This window comes from Crocuta crocuta, unplaced genomic scaffold (assembly GCF_008692635.1).
Source record: "Crocuta crocuta isolate KB4526 unplaced genomic scaffold, BGI_CrCroc_1.0 scaffold119, whole genome shotgun sequence".
In the NCBI taxonomy this organism is placed as follows: domain Eukaryota; kingdom Metazoa; phylum Chordata; class Mammalia; order Carnivora; family Hyaenidae; genus Crocuta; species Crocuta crocuta.
In genome coordinates, this window is record NW_027551562.1 from 1,610,722 (window position 1) to 1,635,126 (window position 24,405).

General features: G+C 41.1%; 1 long non-coding RNA gene across 3 annotated transcripts; it reads right to left on the reverse strand.

Annotated features, from left to right (window-relative positions):
- Nucleotides 1-24,009, reverse strand: LOC144219882 (uncharacterized). 3 transcript variants are annotated; one of them, XR_013331532.1, is made up of 6 exons: nt 23,802-24,009; nt 18,373-18,465; nt 17,080-17,173; nt 10,751-11,092; nt 8,893-8,968; nt 1-237 (listed from the first exon to the last, which is right to left on the reverse strand). It is a non-coding gene; the product is annotated as an uncharacterized LOC144219882 (long non-coding RNA). The 3 variants fall into 3 exon arrangements; XR_013331531.1 differs by lacking the exon at nt 1-237 and adding an exon at nt 8,079-8,270; XR_013331530.1 differs by lacking the exon at nt 1-237 and adding an exon at nt 8,079-8,274.
- Nucleotides 24,010-24,405: the final 396 nt, after the last annotated feature.

Genomic DNA, 24,405 nt, shown 5'->3' on the forward strand with positions numbered 1-24,405 from the left:
GTTGTTTTATCATTATTATAGTAACAGGTCTTGGAGAGCTGAGGGTGTTCCAGGTCCAGGGCTTGCAGGTAGCCAGTTAGAGTTCACTGCCATTCCCTTGATCTCCAGAGTTCACTCCCTCTCACCATCCCACACTGCTTTTCCTGGGCCAGTTGCCTTATCAGTGAAGGAAGCTCAAGTTCAAGCCCACGTGGTGAGGATTTAGGTTTTCTTGTTTCAGAGAAAAGAAGTCTATATCTGTAAAGTGAAAGAATACTTTTAGGCCAGGCATTTTATTGATTAACTTAATTGGAAACATTGGATATACACAAAAATCAATCACATTTCTATGTACTAACGATGAATGCATAGAAACTGAAATTACAAACACAATATCATTTACGAGTGCTCCAAAGAAAATTAAACACTTAGTATCAACTCAACAAAACATGTACAGGATCCCTATGCTGAAAATTACAAAATGCTGATGAAACTCAAAGAAGACTCACATAAGGAGACATACTATGCTCATGAATTGGGAAACTATACATAATAAAACCATCAATTCTCCCCAAACTTATCTACATGTTGAATGTATTTGTGGTCAGAAACATACTTGCTCTAAAAATCCTGTGGAAAGGCAGAAGCCTTAGAACAGCTTTAAATAATTCTGACAAATAATTAAGTGGGAAGAACTACTCTACCCAATAACAAAGACAACTATATCACTACAGTAATCAAGACAGTGCAGTTTTGGCAGAGGGTTAGAAACATAGATCCACAGAAGAGAACAGAGGATCCAGAAATAAACTAAGATTTTTTGACAAAGATACAAAAGCAATTCAATGAAGGAAACACAGCCTTTTTGACAAAGGGTACTGGGGCAGTTGTGCATTCATGGACAAAAGAAGAGGAAAAACCTAGAGTAGACTTGCACTTCTCCCACCTTACAGGAAAATGAACTCAAAATGCACCACAGAATTAAATGTAAAACACAAAATTATAAAACCTTTAGGAAAAAATGCATTAGGGGGAACTTTGGTATTTACAACTAAACAAAGAATTTTCACCAAAATATGGATGGATAAAATATTCCTTATTGAAATTAAAAAGCCTTACTCAATGAGAGCCCACATGATGAGGAAGGATGCACAGGCTACAATCTGGTAGAAAATATTTGCAAATCACACAACCAACAAGGTACTAGAGACTAGAATATACAGTGAATTATCAAAACTCTTCAATTAAGGGAAGCAAAGTACCCAATTAAAACACGGGCACATGATATGAAAATATAGTTCACTGAAGAGGATACACGGAGGGCAGATAAGATGTTCAACATTACTAGTCATCAGAAAAGTGCGAATTGAAACCCAAGATATCACTACAGAACTGCTGGAAAGGATGCACCGGGCGTAATGACACCACCATATAATGGTGAGGATGTAGAGAAACTGGATCCCTCGCACATGGCTGTGGGTATGTCAAATGGTGCAGCCACTCTAGAACACGTGTTTGCGCTTTCTTATAAAACTAAACATGCAGCTATAACTCAACAATTGAGCTCATGGGCATTTAGCCCAGAGAAATGAACATTCATAATCACAGAAAATCCTGAACATGGATGTTCATAAAACACTTATTCTTAAGAGCCAAAAATAGGGGAACAACCCAGATGTCCTTTGGTGGGTGAATGGTTCAACAAATGGCGGCACCCCATATCCTAGAATACTCTTCCGCAAGAAAAGGAACAGATGTCGGATGTAACAATGACGGTGAATTCTAGAAGCATGTTCTGAGTGAGAGAAAGCAAGTCCCAAAAGGTCACAAACTGTATTACTTCCTACACCTGCATGTGAATCTATAATGATCTCAAAATTAAAAGTTTAATTTAAAATATTGCATAGTGGGGCGCCTGGGTGGCTCAGTCGGCTAAGCGTCCGACTTCGGTTCAGGTCATGATCTCATGGTTCGTGGGTTCTAGCCCCGCGTCTGGCTCTCTGCTGACAGCCGGCTCACAGCCTGGAACCTATTTCGGATTCTCTCTCTCTCTCTCTCTCTCTCTCTCTCCCCCTCTCTCTCTGACCCTCCTCTGCTCACACTGAGTCTCTCTCTCTCTCTCTGAAATAAATAAAACATTAAAAAATTCTTTTAAAAATATTGCATAGCATATTATACTTTCTCCCACATACCTGCTTCTAACATTGTATACTCTTCAAATTTTTTATCGATTTATTTTTTCTTTAATTAAACTTTTCTAACAATAAATGCAAACAATAAAATGGAGCAAAAGAAAGTGATTTAAAGCAAAGATGTTCAGTCTCAGATTTAAGCAGCCACCCGTTCACTTCCTGTGTATAGTTCTGTGATAGCACACGTGCACATACATCATGTAGGTGCATGGGATCATACCGATATGCGTCTCATGTTTTAATGGCTGCCTGGTATTATGTCATGATTTTGTTAACCATTCTGTTTTCAAATTTTATTTTCATTCCAGTGTAGTTAATACACAATGTTATAGTAGTTTCAGGTGTACAACATGTTACTTTGACAGTTGTATACATGACTCAGTGCTCATCATGGTAAGCATACTTTTGATCCCTTTCACCTATTTCACCCATGCCCCCACCCACTGCCTCTCTGGTAACCATCAGTCTGTTCTCTGTAGTTAGGTGTTTGTTTTTTGGTTTGCCTCTGTCTCTTTTTTCCCTGTTGATCATTTGTTTTGTTTCTTAAAATCCACACATGAGTGAAATGATACAGTATTTTTCTTTCTCTGCCTGGCTTATCTCACTTAGCATCATACTCTGTAGTTCCTCCCTGTTGTTGTAAATGATATGATTTCATCCATTATATATACCTTTCCATTATATATAACATATAATGTACGGTATATAATATAATGGTATATAATACCATTATAACATCCCATTGTATATAATAATGTATAATGTATTATATGTAATATATAACATATAATATAATTATATATAACACATTATATATTATATATAATGCATTCCATTATATATAATACATGATATTATATACTTATGTATATATATACACACACACCATATCTTCTTTATCCATTCATCAGTCTATAGACACACGGGCTGCTTCCATAGTTTCTTCTAGGAATTTGCAGACAGTTTTACATGTGTATAGGTGAGGCTATAAGAAAGTTAATCAAATTATTTACATTAACCATTGTGTTTTGGTTGACATTCCTTTTTTAAAAATTCAGGGTTTTTATAAGTTTATGTACTTATTTATTCTGAGAGAGAGAGAGAAGGAGATTGCACAGTCAGGGGAGGGACAGAGAGAATCCCAAGCAGGCTCCACATTGACAGTGAGTAGCCTGATGTGGGGCTCAAACTCACAGACCCGTGAGGTCATGATCTGAGCCGAGACCAAGAGTCAGACTCTTAACCAACTGAGCCACCCAGGAGCCCCAGTTATTCTTTATTTTATATTACTTTCTGTATAAGTAGCCTTACTGTGATGGTGCTTACATGATTCTGTAGACACATCAAAACTTACAGAACTCAATAAAAAGTCAATTTTATTGTATATCAATTTAAAAAATAAAATAGTAAACAAGGCAACAGCGAGTCACATTGAGCCTCATGTTTTATGCACTTGTGAGACTGTCAGTAGAGTAAATTCCTGGACGTAGAATTTCTGGCCAGATTGGTTCTTATATTTCTTTTTTTTTTTTTAATAGTTTATTGTCAAGTTGTTTTGCATATAACACCCAGTGCTCATCCTATATTTCTAATCTTGATAGACTTTAACATCTGACCTTCCAAAGAAAATACATCAACTTATTTACCCACAAAGACTGTAGAGGAGCTAGAATGAGCATTTTCAAAAGCTCGACCCTCCTCTGCCTTCAATGCAGAGGGTTAAGGATTTCAGGGAAGAGTTGTATATTCTGTGTACCTCTGGTAATGGGTATAACGTGGCTGGACTATGGATTTAAGACTCATGCATTGTCAGTGAGTACTGGAAGGGGAAAAACCTGACTGTGTCAGCCTATATACATATTGTACGCTTGGTTGCAGAAACACTGAACATAAAATAATGTTCATTTCCATTTGTTATAGACTGAATTGTGTCACCCTACATTTCATTTGTTGAGGCCCTATCCCCCCAAATGACTGTGTTTGGAGATGGAGCCCTGAAGGAGGTAATTAAGGTTCAGTGAGCTCCTAAGGGTAGGGTCGCTCTCTCCTCCGGTGAACACAGAGAAGACCATGAGGACACGTAGTGGGAAGGCTGCTCTCTGCAAACCAGGAAAAGGGCTGTCATCAGAAGCTGGATTTGCCAGCACCTTGATCGTGCACTTCTACCCTCCAGAACTGTAAGAAAATAAATTCCTGTTATTAAAGATTAAAGCCACCCAGCCTGCACTATTTTGTTACGGCATCCCTGGCAAATTAAAACACCATTCTCCTGAGGCACCTGGGTGGCTTGGTTGGTTGGGTGTCCGACTTCGGCTCAGGTCACGATCTCAGGGTTCGTGAATTTGAGCCTCACATTGGGCTCTGTGCTGACAGCTCAGAGCCTGGAGCCTGCTTCGGATTCTGCGTCTCCCCCTCTCTCTACTCCTCCCTGACTTGTGCTCTGTCTATCTCTCTCTCAAAGATAACTAAAAACAAACAAACAAATAAATAAAACACCATTTCCTTTTGAATAAAGTAAGTTAATCTAATAAATAATATTGTAACTTAAGCACAAAGTTCCAGCATTTATTTTTTTTTAATTTTAAGTTGAGATCAAACCCAAATTACTTAACATCTCCCCCATTGACCAACACTTTGTTTCTGATACTATTTCACATGGACTGTGCTTCTGACCATAGTAATAATAATAATAATTATAGCTAACGTTTGAAACCTTACTATGCTCCAGGCACAATCTTAAGTCTGTTACTTCTATTAATAGTTTGAGGTAGATCTTACTATTATCCAATTTTATGACTGAGAAGCCTGAGGAATGATGATCAGGTGAGTTACCCAAAGTCCCAAAACCACTGAATAAAAAGCCAGGGTTTGAACTGTTGCTTTAGCCCATGCTGTTAAAAGTGGGGTCCAAGGACCAGCCAAATCAGCATCCCCCTGGGAGCTTGTTAGCAACAGACTCTCAAGCCCTGCCCAGAGCTACGGAATAAGACTCTGCATCATAGCAAGATGCACATTGCCGCTCAGGGATGCATGGCTCTAAATCACGACCCCTGTTGCATCCTTGTCTCTTCCCACCTAAGGAGAAGGCCCGCTGGCTGTCTCTGCAGCATTGCCCATTTGGAAATGCCACGGTTCTATGTCGGAGCCCAGCTGTGCCCAGTACCCACGCCCTCCCTGCATTAATGCTCCTGGACTGGCCCTTCCAAGAAGNAGGCATTCTTGATCACACATGCAATCATTCTCCCTCATTTCCACGAAGTGACTTCCTGGGAAGCCGCTGATTGACTCTGATTAGAGACATTGATGAGCAAAAACACAGAAATCTGGACTGTCCCCTAGAGGAAGTGAATACATCAAAGATAGAGAAGGACTGTGCTAGTTTTAGTTTATGCATTTGGCCACCCCTCCCCCCAAACATGAATTGCCTCCCTGAAATTTCAACAGTTGCCTGGGGTGGGCGTGGGGGTGGATGTTATTTAAAAGGTTCAGAGATGTTAAGGAAGTTGATCACAGTGACGCAGCTGGGAAGTACCAAAAGGAGAATTTGAACCCTGGGGAGACATCAAAAGGCTAAGCCTTTGATCACTTAGATTCTGCTCCTGCTCTGCCTCTTCTACTTGTGCGGGGTCAGTCACTGCATCTGTTTCACTACCTCTGGAATAGAAATAAAAATCCCGACCTCTTAAGGAGGTTGTGAGTTTTATTTTTTTATTTTTATTTCTTAAATGTTTATTTTGAGAGGGGGGAGGGAGAAGGTTGCGGGGAAGGACAGAGAGAGAGAAGGGAGAGAGAGAGAATCCCAAACAGGCTCTGAGCTGTCATGGCAGAGCCTGATGTGGGGCTCGAACACAGGAACTGTGAGGTCATGACCTGAGCCAAAACGAAGAGTCGGATGCTTAACCGACCTAGCCACTCAGGCGCTCCAAGGACACTGTGAGTTTTAAATGAGACTTTAAATGAGAGTTAAAAAGAGTGCTTACATTTTAATATCATCTATGAAATTCAGAAGTGAGCCTATTTTATCTGGAATCAAATGTGAGAGCAGCGGTTCATAAAATCTTCAATAGATTGAATCCAAACTAACCAGTTTCCTTAATTAGCAGGATAGCTTCCTTCTAATTTGCGGAGAAAAAAGCAAAGCACAAGAAAATGAGTTGACATGGAGCATTTATTTCTTTTAAAATGTCTAAGAAAAAGACTCTGGGTCAATATTAATTCAGTTGCACCCAACATGCCTTTTTATTTCTCCCTGGCCTTGATAATTAGAATGATCGTTTACAATCCACAGGGCTAAGATGTTTAAAAAAATGTGTGTGTGTGTGTCGGTGTTCGGATGGTGGGAGGGGAGTAGTTGTTGGTATTCAGGCACGCAGCTCAGATCGCTGTTACTGTTACTGGTATGCAGTTTTCTTAGGTGGGGATGGGGTGGGGCATGGTAAAATGAGAAGGGCATTTTCAGGAAGGAAGGGCGGAGAGCCCTGCAAGTTACAACAGTAAACACTGACACCTTTTTCTCTGGTTACTGCACAGCTCTGAGTGTTTCCATGTGTACATTCACTGATCCTCCCCCCACCCCCCCGGGGACAATTCTAGGATGCAGTTTCCATCATTGTCCCCCTTTTACAGATAAGAAAAGAAGCTACAGAAAAGTTCGGTGACTTGCCTACAACCATACAGCTGGAAAATGCTAGAGCCAGCGCTTGACTGGACTTGAACTCAGGCAGCCCCGCCTCAGGGGCTGCCTTCCACACACTTTGCATTCCCACCAGTTTTATTCAGCACATCCTCTGCCTTGGTGATAAACCTTAGTGAGAACAAACATGGATTTGTTATCTGCTCTTCTAGGTACAGTCCCTACTTCCCGAACCTTCTGCCCTTCCTAGTCTTTCTCCTGATCAGCTGTTGATCTAGAACCACAAAGATGGCCCTTTTATTCTCATCTCCATTTTGGGAATGACTTTGATGTTCCGAGATTCATTCTATTTCTCAAAGTCACACAGCTTATAAGGGATACGGGTGGAATTTCATCTCAGGTCTTTTCAATCCCTTAGAATCCGAAACCGAGTATTCCTTCCAAATGCATAACAAGTGGAAGAATATTTTACCTCAGCTTTGCTGTACCGATGGTGACTTTAGAAGGACGTACTTGGCATCAGGTTCAGGTCTCAGAAAAATACAGCACAATGGAAGTAGATGTGTGGAGGTATAGGAAGGGAATGCCAGTGGAGGACAAAATAGAAAGCTAGGAGGAAGGCAGGGGACCCTTCCGGATGTGATGTAAGTGTGGCACCTGTCAGAGGAGACAGGGAAATGAGGATTACTGGGTAGGGGTGGTCTCAGACTGTAAGAGATTTTGGGAGTCTGGGGCCAGCCAATGGCAAGATCTCTGGCAAAGACTGACGACTACAGAAGTCACGCCCGACCATTACAGTGCTGGGCAGAAATGGCTCAGCTGTAATCATCTCATCACACGGGGTCATTGTCTAAAAACTGGGAGAAACCCACACATCTCGTGGCTTTGGTTGGAAGATCAAACCTGTGGTGGTAGATGTGAAGGCACAACAGCTGAATGCTGTCAACCGAGTTCATTGCTCATGGTTAGTTCTCTTGAAGGGGGATCTGAGAGGCCTGCCCAATGGCCTCACAGACTTCCCTTGTACAGGCGCACAGGAGAAGATGGCGCACCGTGATGGTTTACTCGCTGGAACATTTACCAATGGACTGGGATGTGACTTTCCTTCCTATTAGATTCCAGTGTTGAGGCAGGCCCGAGGACACAGAGGTAGAAGAGGGAGGTGAGGGAGAGTTGCAGCCTGTTTTCTTGGGATTTACCTTTGATAAAGCCCAGGTTACCTGAAGTCACATCAGGGAGGGAGGGTGTAGGAAAAAGGACACAAGGCAATACTGTTTACGAGGAAGCAGGTTGACTTTTAGGGAAGGCAGCAGCTGGGCCAGGGGTTGAAGAGCGGTTCTGTCCACACAGAGCTGGAGTGTGTCGAGGAAGCATCTGGGCCATAACCCTACAAATCTGACTGTTCGTCATCTCTGCACGATTCCATCCCCTGTTCAGGGAGGTGCTCTTGGTAAATGTTGGCCTACCTGGCTTCACAAAGGAGAAACAGGGAAGGGAGGTCAGTTGTGTACCATAAGGGGTAAACCAAAGCATAAGAAGCAGCAAGGAAGTGAGAGAAGGAAGGGCAAAGAGGGAAACCCAGGAACCCGGGGCTGCTTATACAACTCTTCCTTTTTATTCATTCATTAAAAAATCTTTATATAATATGCTCTAATTAATGTGTGAGGCTCTGAAGATAAAAGCATGAGGAGGGGTGCCTGGGTGGCTCAGTCGGTTAAGCATGCGACTTCGGCTCAGGTCATGATCTCACAGTAGGTGGGTTCGAGCCCTGCATGGGATTCTGTGCTGACAGCTCAGAGCCTGGAGCCTGTTTCAGATCCTGTGTCTCCCTCTCTTTCTGACCCTCCCCTGCCCATCCTGTCTCTCTCTCTCTCTCAGAAATAAATAAAAAAACATTTAAAAAATTTTAAAAAAAGCATGAGTAATCAATATCCCCTATTCTCCAGAAGCTTACAGTAGCGTGTAGAAGAGATCTGGGTCCCCTGAAATCATGGAGAGTTCATTTTAACGAAGGCATCTCTGCTCTTGAGTTTTTCTCTGAGGAAAGACAGGGTGGTGGGGAACGAAAAGTGGGTTTGTCAGACTTACCTTTATTTCCCCACACGGTGTGTGTGAGAAGTGACAGAGAATCCGTCCCCAAACATCTCAGCTCGGAATATATCCTCTGTTTTCAGAAAGGGCAAAAAATGATTATCAGAAACAGTCAGACAAGGCAAATGTAATTCTAGGATCCCTGACAGAGTTGCAGAATCCTCATTCCCTCTCCCTGCCTCCCCCTCTCTCTCCCTGCTTACCTCTCTCTCTCTGTCTCCCTTCCTCTCCCTCCCTGCTTCTCTTTCCCCCAACTTCCCCTGCGTCTCTCCTTCCCCACCTTCTCTCACCTACTTCCTTTATAACTCATTGCAAAACCAATACTGGATATGGAAACAGAAGTCTAGACCTAAATCTCGGGTCTTCCTCTCCCACCAAGTTATTTTACTGTTCAGCGTCAGAAGCACTGTAAACGGCTTCAACTCTATACGGAGACATTTTATAATGATTAGGCTTGGCAAAGTCCAGTGGTCCCCAAAAGCCTCATGTCCTTCTCACCCCTTCCCAGGGTCTCAGATATTGAGGGCTAGACTCAACAAGGAGGGTGGATGAAGGCATTCTGAACAGAGGGGGACACATTTAACAGAATCAAAACAGTAAAGAACACGGCACATTCAGGAAAGTATAGCATAGGAGTCAGGGCAGTAACAAATGAGGTTTCCAAAATTGCCAGAATAATGAAAAGAAGCCAGATCATTCTGTGCTTTGCAAGAGTTTGTCTTCGTTCCATAGGCTTTGAAAGCTGGTGAAGGCCTCAGCTAGCCCAAGGCTGAATGATCACATCTGTGTTTTAAAAACATCTCTCTCTTGGGGCACCTGGGTGGCTCAGTCAGTTAAGCAGCAGATGCTAGATTTCAGCTCAGGTCAAGACCTCACTGTTCGTGGGTTCGAGCCCCTCATCAGGCTCTGTGCTGATGGTACGGAGCCTGCTTGGGATTCTCTCTGTTTCCTTCTATCTCTGCCCCTCCTTCACTCACACATTCTCTCTCTCTTTCAAAGTAAATAAATAAACTTTAAAAATAAATAAATAAAAATAAAAACATCTCTCTGATGGCTAACAAGGAAAGATTTGTAAGAGGCAGCTTTGGAAGTGAGGAACTGAGTGAAGAAGTTATTGCAGATCAGGGTGGCCTGAAGTGGGCCTTTGGCGATGAGAAGGGAAAGTGGGTAGGAAGATAGTCAGGGGTGGAAACAAAAGTATTCTTTGTGGGATAAAACATCAAGAGTTGGGAAAGGTGATTTTTTGAGGCCACAGCTCACATTTCTTAAGGTGTCTGGGAAAGTTTCTTGTACTGAGACAAAATCTAGGATTAAACTTTTTTTAAAAATTTTTTAATGTTTTTATTTATTTCTGAGAGAGAGAGAGACAGCGTGAGCAGGGGAGGGTGAGAGAGAGGGAGATAACAGAATCTGAAGCAGACCCCAGGCTATCAGCTAGCTGTCAGCACAAAGCCCAATGCGGGGGTTGAACCCATGAACGGTGAGATCATGACCTGAGCCAAAGTCGGACACTTAACTGATTGAGCCACCCAGGCACTTCTAGGCTTATACTTCTTACAACGCTAGGACAAATTACAATAGCTAGCATTTATCTGAAACTTGCTGTGGCTCAAACACTGTTCCCACATGTGGTAGATGTGCTCAGTTACAGTTGTGATGAACAAATAAAAAGAGGCAGAAATTAGAATAAGCATTTTGTGGCCAAGACAGGTAATATGATTTCAGGAACCTTCGCTACGGCATCGTGATAGTCGTTTGTGGTTCGCCGTAACTTCCTGGGCCCCCATTACTCGTGGAATCTTCTGGAGACGAGGAGAAGATGCCCAGGAATTAAACAACACACCCTTCCACTTACCAAGCCCTTGTGCTGGGTTGAGATGTGAAGCCACGCCAGGAGTTTTTTTAGGCCTTTATGTTCAGCGCCAAGGGACCAATGGTATTTCCACATAGTGAAGACAGAAGAATGAAAGGGGTCACGACCAGAATCAGCAGATGCTGAGACGAGGTTGGTGGAAGGCTGCTGGGTGCAGTGAATTGACTCAGGAGGTCTGATTTCTAAGCACGGCAGTGTGTGCATTGCTTGAGCATTTGCTGTATGCCTGAAACAATGCTGAGAGCTTTGTGTGACGTCACCATAAACCTTCAAGGTGAAGAATAATCGTTCCTTCTTTTTTTTTTTTAATATTTTTATTTATTTCTAGGAGAGAGAGAGAGACCGCGTGAGCAGGGGAGGGTCAGAGAGAGAGGGAGTCACAGACTGAAACAGGCTCCAGGCTCTGAGCTGGCAGTCAGCACAGAGCCCGACGCGGGGCTCGAACCCACGAACCGCGAGATCATGACCTAAGCGAAAGTCGGACGCTTAACCGACTAAGCCACCCAGGCGCCCCTAATCGTTTCTTCTTTACAGGTAAGGAAAGCCCGAGGCTAAGAGGTCAAATGACTTTCCTAATGCCGCACAGAGAATCAATGAAGGCTCCAGATCCCTTCCAAACCTGCTTCCAAACTCAGTGCGTTCTCCCATATATCATAATGGTTTTATCACTAGTTTAATATATAATCAACTTAGCAAGTATTGATTAAACAGGCTCAAGGTGTCAGGTACTGTGTAAGTTTCTGGGACTCTGTAGACAAAGCACACTCCTGTCCTTGAGGAGCAAGTAAGATAGAGCCGCAGACACTAGAAGAATTTCAATGGAAAGAAGTCAGCAGAATACAGGGCAATGAGGAGTGTATTTTGGAAACATGAACTGAAGCTGCAGTTTGAGAAAGATTTCCTGGAGAATATGACCCCGGAGCTGAGAAGATCAGTGAGATTTGGGGAGAAAAGGAAGGTGAGTGAGGCAGGAAGTGGGTGGCAGGAGATGCGATGACACTTGAAAAAAAATCTAAGGCCAAGTATGTGAGAGTTCTAGGTCATGGAGAGCCTAGAATATTTTGGTAACTTCCTCTTTATCTTTGGCAATGGACAGCCCTTGATGGGTTTTGAAGGGGTCCAAAATCTGCCACTGTGGCATAAAAATTGTTTTAAGCATGACGCATTTGAGTTCCTGAAATACCTTATCCTCCTAAAAACAGCCTCCCAAAAGAATTCTTCTTCCTAAAAGGCAACCAGGGAAGGTGGACTCTCAGCACCGGAGAGAAGTCTGCACACCACACTTAAATAGCCTCACAAAACTATCTTCCGTCTGTTCTCCTCAGGGCCCATTTCTCTTTCCAAAACTTCATTTGTTTCCTGTAAGTGTCCTTCTCCCACCTCCTTCCCCTATTAAGATACTGTATAAACCCCAAATTCTAACCCCCACTTTGAGTCACATTCTTCTGTGAACTCCTGCACATATGAAATTAAGTCATTCTCTTGTTACTTTGTCCTTCGTCAGTTTAATTTGCAGGCCCCCAGAAATTAAACATAAGAGGATAGAGGAAATGTTTCCCTTTGGTGACAGTTTCAAACCATATTTTCATGCCAGAGAGATCATTCTGGCTCAATCTGGGATATGGCATTTAGGGATGTAAATGGTGAGTGGAGTACAAGCGACAAGAACAGACACAGGCTGGCAATGTGACAGACAACAGCCGTTTCCCTCCTGCATCTGTTCACCTGGATAGGCCATCCCCAAGTCTCTGTGACTCTGTCTGGGCCAGTCAGAGCATTTCACCCTCTTGACCAGAGTGATTGTTTCAGGGATGGATGCTAGAGCCATTTAAAGTCCATGAAGCATAATGAAACTTCTACCAAGTCTGCAGAGCAAGGCGAGTCCATTTTATATTGGACTTGACTCTGGGTGGATATAGAACTTGTGTTGCAGGCAGCTTTTATGTCACCATGTGGAGTCCAAAAACAAGGGTAACGCAGAAGAGAGCAGGTCTATGAGGGATAGGTGCCAAGGTTCGGTGCCTGGATCAAGTCATACCTGATAACTCTTCAGGACATTTAATCAGCTAATACATTTCACATCTTGATTAAGCTCAAGTTGAAGTTGGAGTTTCTGCCATTTGGCAAAAAGAAAAAATACAAGAAAAATATTCATATCTACAGAAGGCATGTATAGTACTCTAGGCAAGAAGGAATCATGAGATTTTAATTTGGACAGTATCTTGTCATATCACTTCTCTCAGGTCTCAGTTTCCTTATCCGTAAAATGGATTTGGTTCAATAACTTTTATGGCGTCCCCCTAACACTGTGTGCAACGCTGAGTTTAATGCAGATCTGTTTGCTGCGGCCACACAAGCTGAAAATGTCTCTTGCCGCCCAGCTGCACTTTGCTCCAGTTTTCTTGATTTATCCTTGAGCAGAGAACTTAATTTTAGCTGAGATCCAGTACAGAGATTCATAGCTAAAGGGAAACTTTCAAATGGCTTCCCCATCATCCTCATTTCTGTAGAAGTTCAGGCGAACTCTGTGTTGGCTATACACCCTCTTCCCTTCACAGCAAGGAAAATTGCTCCATGAAAAATTCATTAGTGCTTTGGGTCTCTAGTGCTCAGTGCTCCTGCCCCAAAGGGTTCATAAGTCCCACTGAAAAGACAGTGAATTTAATCTGCACAGAAGCATGCATCTGAATACTCAATCTTGCCAAGACAGGAGGTAGGACATGCATTTGCTTCTTTGTGACATTCCGCAGAGCATTACCTGTCTTTTTCCTTTTGTTTGCAGCCATAAGAACACAGAAAGTTTATTAACAGATGGTGCAAAATGTGACTCATTTGAATTATACGGCAACATTTGCAGAGTGGAATTTAAAGTCTCGCGCTTATGTTTTCATGCACAGTAATAATTCAGTGGGTTATAGCCCTAGTGCATTTGGAAGCATGAAAAAAAAAATCCTCTTCTTTATGATACAGGCTTGATGGAAACCCTCCTTATACCTGCTTAATGAAGTCATGCCTCATACTTTTCAAACAACATGTTCCATTTGATTCAATTCCTCAAGCATATTGAGCTGTGTGTTAGATGCCGGGAATATAAACATAAGAAAGATGTGATTCATGTCTTCATGAAGCGCACGATTTGGTAGCAGGGAGAGGCTAGTAGACACACTAGCAAGTGCAATGAAATGGCTCTGGGAACAAACGGGTTGCATAGATATCTGGTGGAATGAGGGACTGCAAAACAGGAGGAGGGGAAGGAAATAATATCTGGGGTGGATTTAGAAAAAGGAGGTGGAATAAGTGGCTATGGCAAGGCTATGTTTCTCCAGGGAGAGAACAGCAGTGCAAAGTAACAGTAGCACAAAGCAGGTTGGCCCTTTGCCGATGAGGATGGGTTCACGGTGGCTACAGGGTCCTGGATAGAAAGGGAGGCTGGAAGATTCAATGGGAGAGGCCCCGGATGGGATAGTCCAGATAAACACTTGACCTTTGGCAAATTGTGGAAGAAGTGGAAACTGGGAGTCCCAGGGCTATTTTGGGAGGTAGGACAGAAAAGACAGGGTGACTATTTAGTGGGGGTGGAGGTGGTGGAGTGGGTGGGGTCAAGAAGGCCTCCTGGTCTGACTTTGGTACCTGAGTGCCCTTGCACACTCACACAGGCACCTGCTTTTCTTGAGCGTGCTTTTATCGGCTTCTTCCCCCTCCCCCCTCCCACCGCCCCCCAGAGAATCTGGCATGGGGCTTCTTTCCCTGCAGAACTGGCTCATGGACTAAATTTACCTTTTAGGTAAAACATTCAGACATCCTCTTAACCTCACACCTAAACCAAGTTTTCTGGTTTTATTAAAAATAGGTACACTTTGTATCTCCCTCTGCCTGATGCCTGCATCATGATCTCATTTTATCTGGATCTTGGGTAAGAAAGAGAAATGTGTTATTCATCAGCCCCTTCAAACACCAAAGCGTCAGTTCAGTTTTCCTTTTACATCCACACTTAGATTTCTCCTCATTAATTTACTTGAAGACTCAATCTGTTATTCAGGTAAAAGGAGGAGCTTTTCGATGCCTCCACGCCTCCGCCTTTGAATCAGGTCTCCTTTCTCGTTTCTATAGAGCTTCTTTGTCCAGGCTTTGATGGGACAGAGATCATAACTACATACAACCCCTGATTTGTAGACCCTGGTGTGTAATGAGCTGTTTGGCTGGGGTTTTCAATCCCTCAGCCAACCATATCATAAATGTCTATTTAGAGGGGTTCTAAAGAGGCTTTTGTCAATTTTACACAATGAATACAGTTTGGCCATTGTAGCGGACATCACAGTAAAATCTTCCAGTTTATTCCATTATTGTTTTTAAAGGATTAAAATGATTTTCTACCTGGTTGAAATGACTTCTTGGCGATTTCTAGGGGAATCCAGTTGATTATTTCTTGGAACTGATGATAAGCCTGCTAAGGTTCATGATCACTCAATACTTGTTAGACCAACTTAAAAAAACAACTTTCCAATGCCAAATTAATGCAGCTCTAGTCTACTCTGGCAAATGACCCACAGAGCCCTGCCAACAGAATTTTATTGATTTAGACTTCTTTTTCTGTTTCTTACTCTATGTACTTTAACTGCAAAATTCAGAAATTTTATAATTACAAGTTGATTTTTACTGAGTCCCCAAGAACAGGGGATTAAGTGAATAGTTACGAAGTTTCCAACACGCACCTTATTCTTAGCTTAAAATACATTATCTCATTCAATTCCCTTTCCCTCTTTTAAAGAAAGGAAACCAAGGCTCTAAGAGGTTGGGTGAGTTACCTGATATAACACAGCTAAAAAGTTATTAAATAGCTGCTTGAAATCAGGACCTCAAAACCCATGTGTTTGGTTTTTTTCCAAGTAATAAAATACCTACCCCATAGGAATTTTTTCTCATTTAAAATCTGAAATTTTATCAATGCAATGATGAGTTTGAATTCTTATGATGACTCCATTGTCACCTTTGTGGTTTCTGAAGCTAGAAGTGGACAAAGTTATTAAGGAACAGCTTTTTTTATGGAAGAAATCCACATATTGAAGAAATGTAACAAGAGGCAAATCACATTCACTGATAACTATGGGATAAAAAAACTGTTCATCCCATAGTTAAGAAAAAAAGTCTTTCTGTCAATTCTGGAAAAAATACTTTTTTTGTATCCAAAACCAGGAATAATGCTCTCATTATAATGAATCAGTTTATGGAGTTTGAGGTCCACCAGAGATATGAGCACAATATTTTCTGTGTGTCTGCTCAGGGAAGGAGAATTTAATCATTGCACTTTGGCTGATAGTGATTATGAAATTTTGTGGCATTGTTCTATTTCAATAATAATAATGATTCCCTTGAACATATATTCTGCTGTTCAGTTAACAAAATATAGGTCTATTTGATTTATTTGATCCTCACAACAGTGCCAGCAGGAATTAACATCCCAATTTTAGCAGAAGTGAAATTGAGGGTCCTCGAGGTCAAATGTCATGTTTGAGCCACACAATTAGGTTAAATGATGACACTGAGAATGGTGGCTAGGACTTTGACTCCTGGGCTCTCTCTACTATCACATACTGCTTCCAGAAAGTCGGCTTTCCAACTTGTTGGATTATTTAAAGGACATGGACTCTGTTTAATTATTTCAGAGTCCCAGAATGTTTAGGGCTTCTGAAAATGCTGGATAAATGTCCTCCCTTTTCCCAACCCTAGTTCTAGACAAACTGATAGGAAAAAATGTCTTGGTGGATAGAGCACCAAGTTGTGCCCTTCCTACTATGAGGGGAGAGTTGGATGACAGCTTGGAGTGAGAGCCTAATGAGCCTACTCTAGGAGGCTCCTACTCTAGGAGTGAGCTAATTACCCATGGATTACAGGTGGCTCTGAATGGGGGCAGACAGTCCCAGGCTAAGGAGAGCCTGCCCTTCGAGGAGGAGGAGCAGCAGAACGTGGTGTCAGACAGCTTACTTGCAAAGAGAGGAAAGAGGCATGTGAGCTGATCATGTCAGGTTACGTTTCCCAAATTTACTAATTCTTTGTCTTCTCCAGGGGAGAGTAATTAAAAGAATGAGTGCATTAAAATCAATGGATATTCATGTCTTTGCAAGAAATATCAGGTTTGGAAAGAAAGAAATAAGCCTGACATGCCTGTATGTCATCCATCCATCCCTCCATCCATCCTTCCTTCCCTCTATCCATCCCTCCATCCCTCTCTCCATCCCTCCCTCTGTCCATTCATCCATCCACCCATCCATCCATCCATCCATCCATCCATCCATCCAATACTTATTCAGCACCTCCTCTGTGCCAGGCACTGCTGTCACACAGGCGAACACTTCCGTGACATTCTTTGATTTCATGAACATTAATTTTCAGTCCAGGTTAGGATGGCTATAATCAAAAGAACAAAATACAATATGGGTTGGTGAAAATATGAAAAAACTCTAACCCTTGTACATTGTTGATGGGAATATAAAAAGATGCCACCTCCAAGGAAGGCAGTTTAGAGGCCCCTCAAAAAAATTAAACAGAGAATTGCCTTAGGACCCAGCACCCCCACCACTGGGTATACATATGAACCAAATGAAATAAGTATATTGAAGAGGTATCTGCACTCCCATGATCATAGCAATATTATACACAATAGCCAAGATAGGGAAAGAAACTAAACCTCCACTGATGAGTGAATGGATAAATAAAATATTGTATATCCATACAAATGAATATTATTTGGCCTTAAGACAGAAGGAAACCTTCCCATGTGAAACAACATGGATGTTCCTGGAAGACATTATGCCAAGTAAGATGAACCCAGTTCCAGGAAAAATATTGCATGATCTTCCTTATATGAAGTATCTAAAGTAGCCAAAAATCATAGGAGCAAAGAGTATATCGGTCGTTACCAAGGGCTGGGAAGAGAGGAAATGGACATTTGTCCAATGGGTATAAAGTTTCAGTTATGCAAGATGAATCTTTCGGAGGTAGTAGGTATGCTTATGGCTTCATGGACATAGGCAGATGTTCACGCCCATCAAACTGTGTACATTAAATTTGTATAGTTCTTTTGTATAGCAGCTACACCTCAGTAAAGCTGTTAAAAATAATATAAACAAGTAAACAGTCAATCAGATGAGTTCTTCAAATAATAAAGGCTACAAAGTAAATCATCCATGGTACCATGATAGTAAGTGACTGGAGAGGTGTCTGCTTCATCACTTTCCTCTTGTCCTCAATGTCAGGTGCACAGAGAGCAGAACTGGACCTGTATGGCTATGCTTCCTTGTTTAAATCACTTAGCTTCTCTTGGCTCTGATTTTGCCTGGGCTTAGCCACCTTCCTGCACAACATCCTACATTAGGTTCACCTTGGTCCCCAGGGGCCAAGACTATAAAACTCACAGATCCTCAGCCTCCTTGTGTCTCCATCTGCCTCACAAGACTGTCTAAAAACTATGGCCCCTAGATCTGAATTCTTGACAAGTCTCCGGCTAACACAGATGATTCTTGGATTACATGTGGTACCAAATTGCTCCAGGGACATAAGTAGCTCCAGCCCCAACTGGGCATCAAGCCTCTTACTAAAAGTCTCACCTCTTCATAGTTTGCTATTTGTTAAAATCCTGGTTCGGCAGCTGTGTAGCTTTGGGCACGTTGTGCAGATTTTCTTTGCCTCCGTCTCCACATCTGCAAGATGAGAAAAAATAGCTCCTATTTCTCGGGATTGGTTTATCTATTAAAAGAGATGATATCCATGAAAGAGCATAGCTAAATGACTGGATTCTAGCAGGTGCTCCTAAATCTGTGATGAATCGAATAAGTGGAAATGAATGAATATATAGGACTGTGGCACATTCTCAAAACTTAGTCCAACTTTTTCATTCTTTGTTCCTTTTAGGAGAGCCTTCTTTCCTTTTCATGTCTGAACTTCTTCCTTAGTAACAGCCTATTACTCCAAAGCCCCAGGACAAAGTCCTCATCCTTTTTTTTTTTATCCTGTCCCACCTCCTTGGCCAGGGTCCTCATTCTGATCTCACATTCATTGCCAGTTCTGTTATCTGCTTACAGACTTCCATCCACCAAGCACTATTGAGCATTCAGGGTACCAATCTCCCACTTGTTCAACATTGGCATTATTTTTAGGGGAAGAGCATCTTAGGAAAACCTATGCCCATTTTCATGATTTACACACTACAGTTTGAAAATTCTATGTTCACCACTGTGCTCTATACACCATGATGGCTGGTTCTCCATACTCAGCACTGATGTGGCTCAGAAATATAGCGGTGGCACCCACGGCCGCACCAGCTCCCAGGACATCTGCCTTCACTCTGTACATGGCTAAGGTGTTTGATCTGGGAGATAATGCAGAGCAGAAAGCATTTGCCTAGTCTGCCATGAAAATGGGTTTGAAAGTGACAAGAAAATGTCTGCTGGTGCCACAAAAGATAGAAAGAGTAAGAAATGCTCTAGAAGAGCAGAGAGGGAGGTGGGGGGAGGGGGGGAGGGAGAGGGGAGCTAAGACACCTGTGTTATGAGAGACGAGGTTTTAAGAAAGGTGCTTTTTAGAAGAAAAACAACATAGTCCCTTTAACAAGAATGTTTCCTCATCTAGATCATGACCTTTTAACTTACTAACTGTGCCTTTTATGCTTCATCTTTATCTTTTATTATTCACCATCTATGTATCATGGGATGGGGGATTTATACTGGTTCACAGAGTAGACTCCAAGGGGAGAATATGGGCCAATTCCAGGGCGAACTTGAGCAAGCTACCTGTTCTGAGCCAATGTCAATAACTCCTTTTTTTTTTTTAAAATGTTGTTTGTGTGTGTGTGTGTGTGTGAGAGAGAGAGAGACAGCATGAGTAGGGGAGGGTCAAAGAGAGAGAGAGATACAGAATCTGAAGCAGGCTCCAGGCTCTGAGCTAGCTGTCAGCACAGAGCCTGATGCGGGGCTTGAACCCATGAATCATGAGATCATGACCTGAGCCAAAGTCAGACACTTAACCAACTGAGCCACCCAGGTGCCCTCATTATCTCCTTTTTAAGTGGGAAGAAGACTATACAGGACTTCTGGCTTTTAAAGGAGGAGATGTATATAAAGACATAAAGTACTTAACAGAGTGGCTTGTCTGGGGGTGAGCACTCCTTATGTGTTTGCCTCCATCATTGTCACCTGCTCTGCAGTCATGTTGGGCTGTACCCTCTGCTTGAGACCTTCTTGAGGGAGTGGGCAGTGACCAGCTCCTAGACCAAATAATGCAGGATTCAAGCCTTTGTTCCTTAGGTGTCTGGTGATATGTCCTATATCAGAAAACTCCTTCTAGACTGTCTAACCTAACAGCACCCTTCACCTCCCATGGCCACTCTTTGCCCTGTGCCTTAATTGGTTTTTCTTCATAATGTCTATCACTGCTGGTCACACTATGTATTAGTTTTGAATTGTACCCCATTTTCTCACCCATCCATGAAATTGTAACTTTCATGAGGGCAGGATTTTGTTTTGATCACTGCTCCAATCCCAAGGGCCTGACTCACAGTGAGCACTTAAAGACTATTTGGTGAATGAATGCAAGAATAATCAGCACATCAGGAAGAGACACAAAGTGTGAAGACTACTGATCATAAGGATGTTTAATAGTAAAGTGAAATTGGAAGCAACGTGCGGAAGGGGTGTAAAGAACTCTGTTTTTTCCCTGCCGACATTCAATATCTGATATTTTGAATAGCTTTGGGGGATCTATCTTATTGTTAAAAAGCATCAGTTATTTCCCATTTGTCAGAGACAAGAACAATCTTCACAGATAGGCACTATTTAAGTAAGCTCAGTAGGCAGAAGACCTTCTCAATTAAGTGCTCAGGTGCCAACACCAGATTAGCATCTTTTAAATCTACTTTAACAATTTACCAGTTTGGGGACCTTGATTCTGGTGTTCTCATCTGAAAAAAATAATGCAAATCAATATTTATTCCATAGGGGTTTTTGTAAAGATAAGGAGATGACGTATGAAAGCATTTGGTTCAATGTCTGGCAGATGGTCAGAACTCAGTAAATCTTAGTTGATATTAATATTGTCTCCAAAGCATCAAATCATATGCCTTGGTCATGGTGTAACCATGGAAGGTCACAGTAAGCCAAGTCTTCTCACCAGAGAGCCATGTGGACTTCTCCTCCTGCCATTCAACTATAAGATACACATCTCCTTTTTTAAATTTACCTATTTATTTTGAAAGAGAGAAAGAGAAAGTAAGAGAGTGAGTTTGAGTAGAAGAGGAACAGAGAAAGAATCCCAAACAGGTTCGATGTTGTCAGTGCAGATCCTGATGCAGGACTCGATTCCATGATCCATGAGATCATGACCTGGGCTGAAATCAAGAGAGGGATGCTCAATCGATTGACCCACCCACACACCCTAACATCTCTTTCATATTATAGTGGATTTCATAATTACTAACAGCCAGGCAACAGTCATGCCTTAGATTTTACAGCCTCTGAATGTGCATCAAAACTTTCAGAAGGGACATCAACAGCTTGGAAGCAAATTCTAGAAGCGACAATTAAATATCTTCAGAGAAATGCTATAATTCCAATGCCATAGTATCATCCTCTGATGATGATATTGTGCCAAAGCAGGGGGAGGGAGATGATTTCAATATCTTATAAGGTCCAAATGTGATTTAGAAAAATCAGATAATGTGAAGAAATTTTAGAAGAAATTTAATCAATGTATTTCACTTTCTTTTTATGTATGCACATACATGATATTGTAGAAAATAGAAAATAGAAAAATCTATATCTTGTAAGTAGAAAACAATCTTCCAATAAAAACAAAATAAAATTTCAAATGGTAAGAAAACATTGTAGTATCATTTAATTCGTGGCTTTTTCTTTGTTGGACATTTATAATTAATGTTTTGACTTACAATCGATTGTATTTTTAGATTCTTTAGACTTCATTGCATAGATGGTCATAAAAAGATGTATGGAGTTCATTGGAGAATATATTACAATGTTATACTGAAAATATTTAGAGACAATTTATCTTTCAGAAAGCTTGACTCCTATGATATGATGGATGTAAGTGATCAGTCAGATCTCCAAAGATTACTCCCACATAATACACTTATCTCTGTGTAATTCCAGGATCCTTCAGCTCAGAGTTGTGGGAGAGATGGACTTTGAAACTAATAACAAATATGTGTTTTTGAATGAGAAATCAAGTTAAGTGAATACAAGCTCAAATATAAAGTAAATCATGGTTTGTCTCTAGTCTGGACACTTGACTCAAGAGTAGACCATGACTCCCTGCAGCATGGACTGACTATCTTTTTAAAAAAGATTCCATGACTGACCTCTCTCAATCTATCCAACCCTGTCCCTAAACTTTCTTGACTATATGTCTTCTCTAAGGTAATTTAACTCCCACACCTGGCTATATTCAAGAGTGAAATGGGGAGTCATTAAAACTGAGGAGCTATTAAAAATTAAAAAGCAAGGATGGGAGCTATTAAAGCTGTTGAAATGTACTTATTGTTGGGACAATCAGTAAAAAATAGAAATCATCGAAGGAAAACAGAACATATATATGCTGTTTATTTGCTCCAATTGGAACAATTTCTTCAGTGAGCTACACAAACATCATATCCAGTTCCCTTTGGTACCTTTTCTTGGACCATGTTTCTTTTTTTTCCTCACTAGGTATTGATTTCTCACTTCATAATTTTGGGTATTCAAATATGACATTTGACCCCCAAATAAGAGTTTCCCTAAACAATCTTTCTCAGTGGGATATTTCCACATAGCATTATCCAATTAAGGACTGGGGGTGAGGAGGGGTAGAAGATGAAGAAGAAAGCAGCTTTTTCCACTGGTTTCACTCCAGGATGTTATTTTATCTCATTTCTTTTCACAGAAACTTTGTAGAATAATTTTCTAATTCTAATTTCAGGGATTCAGTCACCAACGTTAACACAGGTCATAGTGGCTGGACTGGGATTCAAACTATGGAATGTCTTGACTCCAAATTCAAATACCTTTCCAGTACTGCCCTTCTTCAACAATGTGTTTTTGTCATTTTATTTTACTATGCTTTGTCTCTACAACTAGACTATAAACATTTGAGATACAACTACTGTTTTAAAAATTTCCCACAATATTTATCCTAATGGGGAAGACACAGGAGATAGGTACATAATTTATGTCATTGTGATTTGAAGTATAAATTAAAGTACGATTATAGTAATTTCCACAGTTCATCTACATTAGGAGAAGGATTAAAAATAAACAAATTGGGTGATTATTTCCATAATGTCATCCCTTGGGTGGAGGATCATTTCTCTGTAAAATGCCTTTATTTTCATTATCCTACATGATTTTCACAATTAGGAGGGTGCTATTATCCTCATTTGACAAATAAAGAAACTAAAGCTCAGAAAAGCTAACTGGTATAATGAGACACTGTGGAATAATGGAAACGGGACAGATTTTCAAGAAGAAATATTAATCATCAAGCATTGCTTTGGATACTGGTATTCTCTAAAGCTCTGAAATGCAGAATCATGCAAAATGGCATTTTTAAAGAAAAATGTCAACTGCCATAAAAATAAAATTTAAAGTTTAGCTATGATTTTTATATAACCCTAGAGCTTTTTATCAAGTTTTTTTCTGAAGGAACTCAGTTGTGAGTTTTAACAAACCAGTTTCTACTATGAAATAAGTATGAGCAGATTTTGTTTATCAAACACTTGCTAATAAATCCACTGATAATGATCTGTTGCTTTAAACATAATATATTATTAGAAAATAAAAATAACATTTCACATAGTCCCAATGCTTGGAAATCCCACAGAATGATGTATTTTATCAAAATTTTAGTTTGGAATATCAATAAAATACAGAATAACAGGAGGTTATAAGTAATGACCAACATCTTATAACTTATTATGAGGCATGTGTGTCTGAACTTTGGGGAAATGAACATACAGTGTCATTAAAAGGAAAATAGAAAAATATGAACATACCTAAGTGTAGAAGGATTTCACTTTCAGTTCCACACGTAAGAATCTTGGAGGTCATTACTCTGTCCTAACAAATAAAGAGCTAAACAAACTGAAAACAAACTGCTCTTGTGGGATCTGTGGGAGAAGCATATCTGTCTGTAGAGGATGTGGGGTGAACTCTACTGCTCCCGAGATTAGAGAGCCCACAGGTGAGCAGAGAGATTAACAGCTTAGCAGAGCACAGACTCACAGGCAGAAACTGAATCGACACAAAACCTACAGCTGATGTCATAATTAATGGTGAGGCACTCAAATCTCTCCCACTGGGATCTGTTTCAAGGCAAGGTTATCCAACTCACCACTCCTTTCCAACATCATACTGGAATTCTTTGCTAATACGAGAAGGCAAATACATACATACATACATAGTATATAGTTGTGAAGATACAAAGCTGTTACTGTTCACAGATAACATGATCATCTACGTAGACAATCCAAAAAGTTTGACCAAAAAAATCTCTTGGAACTAATAAACAATGATGACAAGGTAGCAGTATACAAGGTTAATAAACAAAAGTCAATTGCTTTCCTGCATACTAGTGATGAATGAGTGGAATTTGAAATT